Genomic DNA, 11473 nt, shown 5'->3' on the forward strand with positions numbered 1-11473 from the left:
GAATTTCCAGAGGCCCTTCAAGCCCCACTTCAGCGTGCTTACCATCCTGAGTTAGGGGTATATGACACAATCATCTTCCTGTTTCAGTGAGTGCGTTCGGATCTGAACAAAGCCGGCAGCTGTGTGAAGATTGCGTTCTTTGATTTCTCTTGTGAATTTAATGCAGTTCAGCCAGCACTTCTACGTGAGGAGCTTCCAAAATTACAGCTGGATGTCTCCACAACAGCCATGCTAACTTAATACCTGAAAGATAAACTCCACAGCGGTAGAAAAAAAACTGTTATGTTTCTGAGATGCAGCACAGAGCTGAGCACTGTATTCTCACCACTTCTTTTCAATTCTCACTTCAAGCTCATAGTTCTTCATTCAATCAATCTCAAAATCAATTAGTTTTATCTTGTTTAAACCTACCATTGCCCCATAACCAATAGAAAATTTTAAAAGAATGCTTGTTTCGATTAATTTGGTGTGAAACAAACTGTGGCACAGAATTAATTAACTTTTCCCAAAGTAATAATACAGAAGAAATAGGCTGTCATATGTACACTCACCTGGTGTTAAATAATTTCAACACAAGGTTCAAATAACAGTTTATCAGGCTTGATTTATCAAGCACCTATAGGCAAACAATGAGCACATAAGCAAATGTAACATAATATCAAGGATATAAATCTAGATATAAATAGCCTTAAATAGACTATTATACAAGCAGTGATGTTTTTTCTTTACTGGATTTGTTGAAGAACAATATTCATAAGAAAGAAATGATGTACCACAGAAACGCAAGTACAGCAAACAGTGCATATAACATATACACACAAGGACTTAAGAATAATCATATTTCTTACAATACCACAAGAGTCGTTTCATTAATTTTATCCACATTGCATTCAGTTCAGTTTGTTCATACAACATCAATTCACATCAACAACTATCACCTCAAGGCATTTTACACAAAAAAAGTAAATTTAATCCAATCACAAAAAACAAAAACAAAAAAAACGGAAGGATGACGAGATGTGTGATGGACAACAAATTGGGAGAGGGTGCAAGGTGGTGCAGCACACAAAGAAAAACTGTACTCTAAGCTGTAGAGGTTGAATATAACATGCTGAGATGGGGGGATGGTGCTGGGTGGCGGTGGTCCAGATATTTTCTGTTATAGCAGAGAAAGGAAAACATGCCACTCCACAGAAGCAAGATTCAGGACATTTCCAATGCATGGAAAACTTTGCAACACCAATAATCTCAATCTTTCAGCACAAAAATTCAATGAATTTAAAATTAGACAAAAACAAACTAGTGCGTAATTAAACTGTGCACCGGTTAGACTGAACCCACGTGAACTTAGGTAAAATTTGTCCCCCTCCCACCTCCCCTTCACCTGTGATGGCGCTGCACCAAGGATCAGTGAAGGGAATTACATTAAAACCTCTGAAGAAGACATGAGCGCAACTGTCTTCTCTATGAAATGTAAACAAATATGGAATGATATCAGAGTTTAGCTGTTTTAAGTTTTCTCTTTTTTCTTCATCATTTCTTCTGCTAGCAGTAGACAAACACATACATCTGTTTTTGTTGTATTTACCCAGATTGCCCTGCATTGCAATTCACTTCCTGCTTTTGATGTGGGCTGTTTGGCATTCACATATACATTTGAACCATGCCTGAGTTAACTTCAACCAAACTGAGACCTAAAACTTAGGTTTTTAGGTGGATAAGAGTTCACTTTTTTTGTCCACATCAGAGATCGATTGTGCATTCACACTTCTCCGAATTCCCCAAATGAACCGGACTTTCTAGGCAAACAAACTAGAGTTTGATCAAAGCAGACCAAATAGGCCTGGTGTGAATGCACCCTAAAATGTTTTGTGAATTACTTTTTTTCTTACCAAAATTCTGGGGAAATTCTAACAATTACCCTAAAATTACATCATTAGGAGCTACTTTTAGTCTTAGGATTCTTTGAGAAAAGGGACCCCATCCTTGATTGGTAGTTGTTGGACATAGGACCATTTGCATTTGTTAAAATAACTTGAAATGAAAAAACCTTAGTGACACAAGTGAACTGAAGTAAAAACAGCACCATGAGAAAGAGCACAACAGGAAGTAATCAGTGAAACAACTGGTAAACAGGAGGATCTGAGAAGAAGTAACCAAAACTGACAATTTTATATATGCTCCCACTTTTTAGTGCTGGATTGTTCTGCTTCTGGGATCCTTTGCAGGTGATTGGTCTTTGGGAAGACTGGCTTGTGGGCTTGACATACAAACCCAGATTCACATTAGCTTGGATAGGTGGTATGGGGTGAAGATAAATATACATGCCACCCTTTTCATAGTTTTGCTTGTAACAATGTTTTGAAACTATGTATCATTCTCCTCACAAATATACACTACTTTATGTTAATCTTTATCACAGAAAGTTTGCAGGTATAATGAGACAAAATTTAAAAATAGTCCCAGAGGTATTAATGCTTTCGCCACAAGCTGTAGGTGATGCTGCAGAATCCTAAACTTGTTGCTCATTTACTTGAAAACCTGTCTTCTGGAGATTTATGTCTCCTTCAGAATGTTAGTCTGAATCACATTATATAAGAAAAATATTTTCATTTTTACGTCATTTTACATCTTCTTCCAGTTACCTAATCTTAAACTAAAAATTGTTGTTCTGGCAGTGATTCACATAGAGGTACAGAGTGGTACAGGACTGAAGCAGTCCCACGCAGCCTGGAAATGTTAGCAAAACAAATATGCTGTTTCAACTATGCTGATGAGAAGTTTGAATATGATTTAAAAGCTGCACAGTTTAAGAAATTCCAGAAAAAAATACCTCCAAAATATGTAAAAAGGAAATAAAAACTGAAACTGAGGTTTAGCCAATTTTTTGAGTCTCGTAATTACTCTTTTTGTATAATACTATGAGCATGCTAACTGACTAGCAAGCATATAGAGTGAGAAATAACAAAATGTACAATTATTTAACAGCCAAGAGGTTTCTGTACAGAGTACCACCCCCAGAAAACGTGCATACATTTATTGGACACAATAGACAGTTTAATTACAGTCTGATCGTGGTTCAGTGTGACTAATTTCAGCAGTAAAATGATGCCAATCTAATGTCTGTAATTGGTGCAAGTCAGTCTGGACACAGATGGGTGGATTTGCTGAAGAGCTCAGGGTCTGAGTGAGTTGGTACCTGTTCAGTAACAACATAGATCGATGCGTTTCCGCATTTAAACATTGAGTGCAGCCAACAGATCAATAGATTCTGAACTTCATCTGTAGCAAGTCATACAAACTAACAGCGCCACACAGTTATTTTTCCATGAGTGACTTAGAGTAAGATAAAAAAAGGGGGAAGCTGAAAGATAAAACATGTGATAAGAGGAGACCATGAAGAAAGCAAAGTTTCAGGGCATCTACAGAGTGAAGGATCAGAGCTGCACAATGGTATAAGAGGTCATGTGAGGAAGCGAGGATAGAAAGAAAAAAAGTCAGCAGAGACAGGAAGTACACCTGGCATTACGCCCTTCAGCCAATTGATTTTCTACTGTTATACACTTTTATTCACAAAGCAGAACAGCCTGCTGCTTTGGATCCTTCACTTGTGGGACTCCCCAAGCTCCTCTCTGACAAGAGGAGTTCCTATTCCAAGAGGTTCTCCATTTGTGTTTGTGGTCTGCATACAAACAAGCTCTGTATTTGATGTTATTTGCAGCTTCAAAGAAATTCTAGCCAACATTGCTTTTTGCCTTGCAGAGCTTGTCATTAGTTTAACAATAAGACCACATATACTTAAAATAATCTTCAGGTGCCAGAGGTCTGTTAGAGAAGATAATAACTAGCATAACGCTGGTAATGAAGTCATTGTTGAGGATAGACAGATGTTTTGGAAATTTGCAATAAGATGATAATCCTCATGCAAAAGTAGACCATTCAGCTACTAGGAGCTTTTAAGAGGTAAATCAGGGACATTTGTTTCAATAGTATGCCGGGATCTGTGTGCACTCCTGAGACTAAGCAGCAAGTTTCAGACTCAAACGGTACATGTAATGTACAGAGATCCAGCATAACATTATGACCGCATGTCTACTGTGTTGCCTCTTTTTTTGCAATTAAAACACCCTTGACCCATTAAGGGATAGAGTTAAAGGTAATCCGTGACATCTGCCAACAAGATCTTAGTAACCGATATGGCCTCTCTGTTGCTGGGGTGGAGCCTCCATAAATCTGACCTACTTGTCAATAAGAGTGATTTCTGGTTGAATTGAGAGGCCAAGTCAAGACCTCGAATGAAATGTGCTCCTCAAACCATTCCTGAAGCTTTTATGCTTTTTGGTACGTCACATTGTCCTGTTGAAAAGAAGCAACAGCAACTGGGGAATACTCTTCCAATGACAATAGTGCGCTCTGGTGTATTACCCAGGTGAGTTAAACACACCTGTGTGATGAATGAGGCAAGGCTACCTTCCTGAATTGGTCGGTAGTCCAGTTTTGATGTTGAAATGCCCATTTTTAGATTTTTTGGTAGTGATCAGAAGTAAGAATGGGCACCCTGACTCATGAGTTTAAAAAACTGCTGTACTGCGCACTCTTGACTATTTCAATCAGAACTAGGATAAACTTCTTCAGTGTTTCAAATACAGAATCTGATCAGCTGCTCAAGAGCCTTTTCACAACTGTGCCTTCCTGGAAGCACTTTCAGTAGGTACTAACCTCTTGACAACACTCTTGAAGAGCTGCAGATTTGCAAATGCTCTGACACAGTTATCAAAAACTGGACCTGCACAAACTCAAATCCTTAATCTCACCAATTTTTCCTGCTTATAATAGCCTACATCAATGCTTCTCAATTCCAGTCCTCAGCCCCCCCTGCTCTGCATGTTTTAGATGTGCCTCTATTCCAGAACAGCTGATTCAAATGATTGCATGACCATCAAGTGCTGCAGAAGCCTGTTGATCACCCAAAGATTCAATCCAGGTGTGTGGCAGAAGGGAAACACCTAAAACATGCAGGGCAGGGGGGCCTGAGGACCGGAATTGAGAAACACTGGCCTACATCAACATTGGGGACAAACTGTCCACTTGCTGCTTATAAAACATGAAGTGGCAATCAGTGTGATTTACTTCACCTGTCAGTGACCATAATTTTTAAGTCAGAATTAATGACAAGTAAAAACAGAAATCAAAAGTGAGACAATAGTTGCATTACAGGTGCCTGTTTAAGTAAAACTGGAATAATATTTAAATGAGACTGGATAACAGAAACAGTGTCCAGGCTGCAACTATTTCAAATAGCAGGAAATCATCACATTAAATCAATACCTCGTGTCTTGTTCGCAGCTCATCCGCACGTGGGGACAAAGGGAATCCCAACGCCTCTCGCGCCCTGTTTCAGGATGGGAGTGCAGCTGTCACCGAGTCAAGACATTTAATTAATTCCGGTCCAACGGTTGTTTAACGCCGTCCTAAACTCGGATGGTCCTTGCAGGAAGTCCACTCTCTGCCACTGTTTGTTTTCTTCTCTTTTTCTACATTTAAATGCTATTGTTGAAATCCTTCACATCCTCAAAAGATTTCAGGCTTGTCCACTTTTTTCACCGAAACTGAAATAAAACTGCAACGAATGTGATGCGAAAAATCCAGGAAATTATCTTTTGCCCCAGCTGTATACTCTTCAACATCCGCAAGCCTTTCTTCCTAATCGAAGTGCTTGATGATTTCACGGGAGGTACGCAGCTTTCGCGACTCAAATTCATCTGAAAGTCGGATCTTCCCTCCTCCGGTTCTTCCTTTCCTCCTGCACCCTCCCTCAGCCTCAGCAGAGGAGGAGCATCGAAACATCGAAAGACAGCTTTTGATAGAAGAAAGAAAGAAAACAATTTTCTTTGTTTTAATATTTCAAGTTTCAAACAAATAAAAAAATAAAATGGCATATTTGGTATTCATTTCTCTTAATTTGAGACCCAAGTTTCCGTATTCTTTTTTTTTGTTTTCGTTTTTTTTAATCAAGACACAAAAAAATTATTATAAAAAAACACAAAAATGCTATTTTAGGACCCACACTTTCGTGGAGGCAAAAAGTGACTGATTGTTCTGCTACCGGTCCAGCAAACATTGATTGACACCGTCCGCCAGTAGAGTCCCACTATATTCAAACATTTTCATGACAAGTTGAGAACATATTAGTGGGAAGTTTAGCTGAAGGAAGAATTTGGCAGAAAAAAGGTTTACAAGCAACAGAGAAAAGTCCAGAGTTAAAAAGAATTGTGAATCACAGTCAATAGAAGAGCATGAGAGAAATTCACAAGGTGTGGACTGCAGCTGCAGTCAGTTCTTCAAGAGTCAACACACTCAGGGGAGTGTGTCAAGGCTCCACATTTCATTTGGTACCAGACGTTTGGAGAGCAGGAAAAGCTACAATTTAAGATATCTTAAAATACAATCAAAATGGTTGCGAGGAAGTGAAATATAAAGAAATTGTAACAGAAAGGTACTTTTTTTTTGCAAAATAATGCAATGCAACATGCTAGTAGTGGAAAATATTACATTTAATATCTTTATTTATAACTGATCTTGTAGCATATCAACAAGAGTTCATTAATATCACAGGGTCAATGTGTAAAAAAATGTCCCATCTCAAAACAACAATTCGTAAAATCAATTAAGTTTTATGTTTTTCATAAGTTTATGAAACACATAAGAATTTGTCTGTGGAGGGTTGGCATGACTGATTCCCATCTTCACGTTGATCATGTGGCTCTATGATTTCTGTTTTAGTTTAGATCCACATCTATTTAGAGAATGAGCTGAAAAATAATTGGGCCATGTTCTGGTGTGTTATTTCTGAAGAAAAAAAAACCAAAAAAACATTTATATTCAGTTGGACTAGTATTCCCAGGAATTTGGCACCTTTACAAAATAATTTGCAAGAAAATAATTTGCAAATGTTCATGTTGCAGAAAATAAACAGAGCTAGAACATCTAACTGGAGGATAAATGATGTTGTAAAGAAGGCTATTTTGTGTGATTTTATTTTATCCTCTGTGAATCACTGCTGACGACCTCTGGAAGTCTACAATAATATATCAGTGACTCCATATTGCACCTGATTACAGTGTGTGTGGGGTGAGGGAGGGGTGGGAATAACATTGTATATGATCAGACTACTGCTGCTCTGATTTCATGGACACTGACTTTGTGGAAGAGAAGCCATGCCTTAAAAAGCTTCTCTATTATCTATTATGATAAAATAGTGAACTTTATTAAATATTCAGTTCTTTATTATGAAATATTCACATATTACTGTTCTTTTTTCATTTTGGCCAAAAACTGATTTATTATTTTTTTAAAGTAAAAAATGTATTATATTATTTTTATTATACGATCTGGAAGTGAGATGCTTCGAGATTGTATAACAGTTTCTGAGATTAGTCATAGGAAGGTTTTCTCTAATCTTCACTTTTGGCTCTGAGTCAATCGGGACTTAAACTCAGCTATCCCAGAATTTTGCATTTCTTAAATCTCAACCAGTCCTTCTTGGTAGATTTTTTGAGTCATTGTTATGTTGCAGGGCCCAGTTCTGCTGAGGGTCTGTTTTTGTTTTTTTTGTTTGTTTGTTTCTTTTGTTATTTTTATTTTTTCAGATGATCTCATTTATTCCTCAAACACCCTCTGATACACTGTGGTATTCATGCTGGATTGTATGATGCTGAGCTGAGCAGATTCTGCAGCTGCAGAGCATCCCCAGACTGTGACGCTTGCAGCTCTATGATTCACAGTTGGTATTCATTTGCTTATTTATTACTTGAATTTCTTTAGCATTGCTGCAACAGATGGCAAATATTCACATGTCCTTAAATATCACAAAGTTATAACATGTTTCATATGTTAGAAGATTTGATTGTTCTTATTTAGATAATGAAATTGAACTAAACTAAATTTCCTGCATGTAGTTTAAACATATCATTCTTATGGGAAAGTGAAGGGAAGTTTGTACTTGGCTGAAATATAAAATATATAGTTTTTGGCTTTTTTCGTGTTTCTATTTCTCTTATAAGTGTTAAAAGAAACTGTAGGCGACATTATTTTTGAAATATTATTGCTCATTATGACTTTTGCCTCAATTTGTTCTTCCCATAAAGAGAGACTGTTTTTTTTTTCTTTCTTTTTTTTCTGTAAATCCTCTTTCAGTGGCAGCACAAAGAGTGTCTAATCTCCTCCAGGAAATGCTGAAACAAAGCTCTGGAAAAAGATAGCAGTCTAGTGGCTTTAAAAGTTCTTCACTGATTTCTGGGAACCACAGCTCACACTGCTGATCTTTCCAATTTCATATTTCACGTGGGGCATGAGATAATGACTTGTGGGCGTGTTTAACATTGAGGCTTGGCTATGCAAATGAAATTTCTCAGCCTTAGCAGAGACAAATTTGATGTTATAAGGATGACAAAGCCATTTGGTAATAACTCCTCTGTTGTTTCAGGAGTAATTAGATTATATTGTCTCTTCTGGTAATGATGCTCTGTTCTCATTATTGCTCTTTGCTCTTTTTTCCAACATTAACAAATTTGACATGAAAGTAGAGGCTTGAAAAAAACATTCTTAAGAAATGTCAAAAATGATCCTGAGCATATTTCTTTTAGCAGGAATCCACAGTTATTCTAATACTTTGCATTATTGTCAATTATTTAGTGTGGGAGCCCTCTCATCTCCCACAAAAATCTTTTATGCTGTAAACAAGGGTGAATTTAATTAAATTAAACTCTGTTTCTTCCTTGGTAGCTCTAGTTTTATCAGTTGAAGCTTGAATTTTATGCTCTATATGGGCTTCATAACTGGGCAACTTGTGGCTTCCTTGTGTGGTCTTTCTTTAATAATTATTAAATTAATAATTTTAATATTATTAAATTTGTTTCTAGCTTCTTCACTTAGAAAAGGTAAATCTGTTGTGGGGTACAGCGCTGACTACAACTGAAAAGGCAAATTTAAAAATGATTGTTTGTTTTAATTAGACTAGATTATATTATTCAAAAGTCTGTTATATGAGGACACAGGTTCATCATTCGTTTAGGTATTTAATGCCTAAATGAATAGTCAAATGTCTTACAAGCTAAAAGATGCTCTTCTAAAATGCTCGGGTTCTGGGCTAAAAACTGGAGGAACATATTATCCAAAAAAACCCAAAATATATTTAGAGGGTCCAGAGAAATATTTCTCAGAAGCAAAACACAGGTAACAACCAAACCAAAGTTCAGCAGATAACAAAAAAAAAACAACATTTCATCAAACTAATAAAGATGGATGCTTGATGGATGCATCCATCATCCATCAAGCATGATGGATGTAATTCCAAGCATCCATCCTGCTTGGAATTGTCTGAACTTTCCTTTTGGAATAAAAAAAAAAAGATCTACACCAAATAGTTTCCACAACTCAGCAGATCTATCAGCCCTTTTCCGATATTTGTCATATATTCAGACCTATCTGTGGAGGATTAGATGACTCAGAGCAATCTGAGAAATCACCCTTGAAAGATGTCTAGAGAATAAATACTTTAATGTTTAACGAAAACAATATGTTATTAATGTGAAATTTTGGCACATATTTTCTCCGGAGTTTATGATAATTTCTTCATTCCAAAGGCAGACACTCATGGTCTAACTTCATAGATACAAAAAAGTTTATTTAAAGGTACAAAATAGAAACAAAAATTACCCAGAAGTAAACATGGGTATGAATTGACAAAGGGGCAAATTGCCCTATACATTGGGAATAAACACTTTAAATTTACTCTTATTTTGATGCATCTGTTTTTTATTATTATAATCCTAAATTTGAACAATTTCATTTATGTTTTCCTTCTGTACAGTTTGTGATACATTTGCATATGTACTGAACCTCCTCCCCTCCCTAAAACAGTCAATGAATGCTAAAAGGCCAGAATCCTGAGTTGTGTTTGTTCTACCTTTCCAGTGAGCAGAATCCCCGAGGAACTGTTATCGTTCCTCTTTTCTACCTAAGCCTCTGGGAGCTGTTGTAAACACAACTAACACTTCCTCTCTTCAGTGCCCTTTCCTCACACACCACACAACACAAAGCTATTTGAACCACTTGCTTGCTGCTGGCTCAGGTTTTATGGTCATTGTACAGGCAGTTTGAGTCTGGCCCATTCAGTTCACAGTAATGGAAGAAAAGCCTGGTGAGTGTGAAAGTCTGATTACTTTCTCTTTTGGATCTGCTGTTTTTAAACAGACACATTTGCTAAGATAGGATATTCATCCTTACCTGAACATTCAAAATTCTCATTTGTTAAACTGAAAAAAGCCAACGAAGGCGGGGAACAGCAATGTTTATACAAGATCAGCAACTTTTTGCTGGGATTTTTTTAATGTGACAGGGTTGAGAAGAAGCTCTTCTCTTTGACTATTTATATTCTGAAGCTCAGCAGGATTTTTATTTCAACCAAACGGGGAAAAAAGGATTATGCTGCACTGAAAATGGAACAAAGCAGAAGTGTTTGTGAATCTCTTCACTTGCTGCCAGGATATCTCAGGAGGACTGACTGAATATCATGTTTAAAAACCTCTGAGCTCAGTATAAACGATAACTTCCACTGAAATCATAAATTTGAAAAAGAACCCAAAGCCTTTGGTACACAGAACAAAGTACCACTGCTACTGTGATACAAGAGTTTCTTCATGATGCCTCGAAGAAATTCTTGTTTTAGTGCTGTAATAACTCTCCCCACTGAGTGAAACATTGGCAGGGGGCCACAAAGACTGATGAGAATTAGACTTCTGTATAATGAGACTGAAAGGCAATTGTATATACACAGGGCATGATTGTGCTTCTAATTGGATGCTGTAATTAGACGTTTTTGTGGATTCCCACTTGACACCTTTTTGTTCTGCCCGCGAGTCCCAGGATGATTGTTGGTTTTTCGTTCACTGAGCTAATTGCAGTATGGTTGGGACATTAATTTAGAGTGTTTGTGTTTGTCTGTGAATTTGAAATGTTAACAAACTGGAAGACTGCCACTCTGCGTATGATTTTTTTCTTATGAAGCTGGGGGATTTACTACTTTAATAACACAACCGTGATTAGGAGCGATTGCCATCTGGTAGTTTGACGGGGTGCTGACACACATAAACAGGCGTATTTCAGGTGCCAACACACGCACACACACCCACATGCACGCACACACACATGCACACGCCTCAACAGAAATATCAGCATATGATGAATAACTGAAGTGAGTACAAAAAACCGAGATCAACCTCTTCTCTTGCTGCACACACTCACTCAATCAGGTAAACAATGCTCCCACACCTTATTTATATGTTAAAACCTAACACACTTGGTTTTCCATAAATGCATTGTGGTGCTTTGTTCCTTTTTGAATGTGTTTGAAATGTAATATGAGAAGAAAATAAAAGCAAAACCAATCAAAGGACTGAACAAAAGTAAATAC

At 37.2% G+C, this 11473-nt stretch overlaps 1 protein-coding gene across 1 annotated transcript in view; it reads right to left on the reverse strand.

Annotated features, from left to right (window-relative positions):
- Positions 1-5739, reverse strand: part of LOC102234018 (cAMP-specific 3',5'-cyclic phosphodiesterase 4B-like) — a 158995-nt gene extending 153256 nt beyond the window's left edge. The window contains exon 1 of the mRNA XM_023339525.1: positions 5329-5739. The gene's annotated coding sequence lies outside the window, so the exon portion shown is untranslated. The remainder of the gene's footprint in view (positions 1-5328) is intronic.
- Between the last annotated feature and the right edge of the window lie 5734 nt (positions 5740-11473).

The sequence above is a fragment of the Xiphophorus maculatus genome, chromosome 9 (genome assembly GCF_002775205.1).
Source record: "Xiphophorus maculatus strain JP 163 A chromosome 9, X_maculatus-5.0-male, whole genome shotgun sequence".
Taxonomy (NCBI): Eukaryota; Metazoa; Chordata; class Actinopteri; order Cyprinodontiformes; family Poeciliidae; genus Xiphophorus; species Xiphophorus maculatus.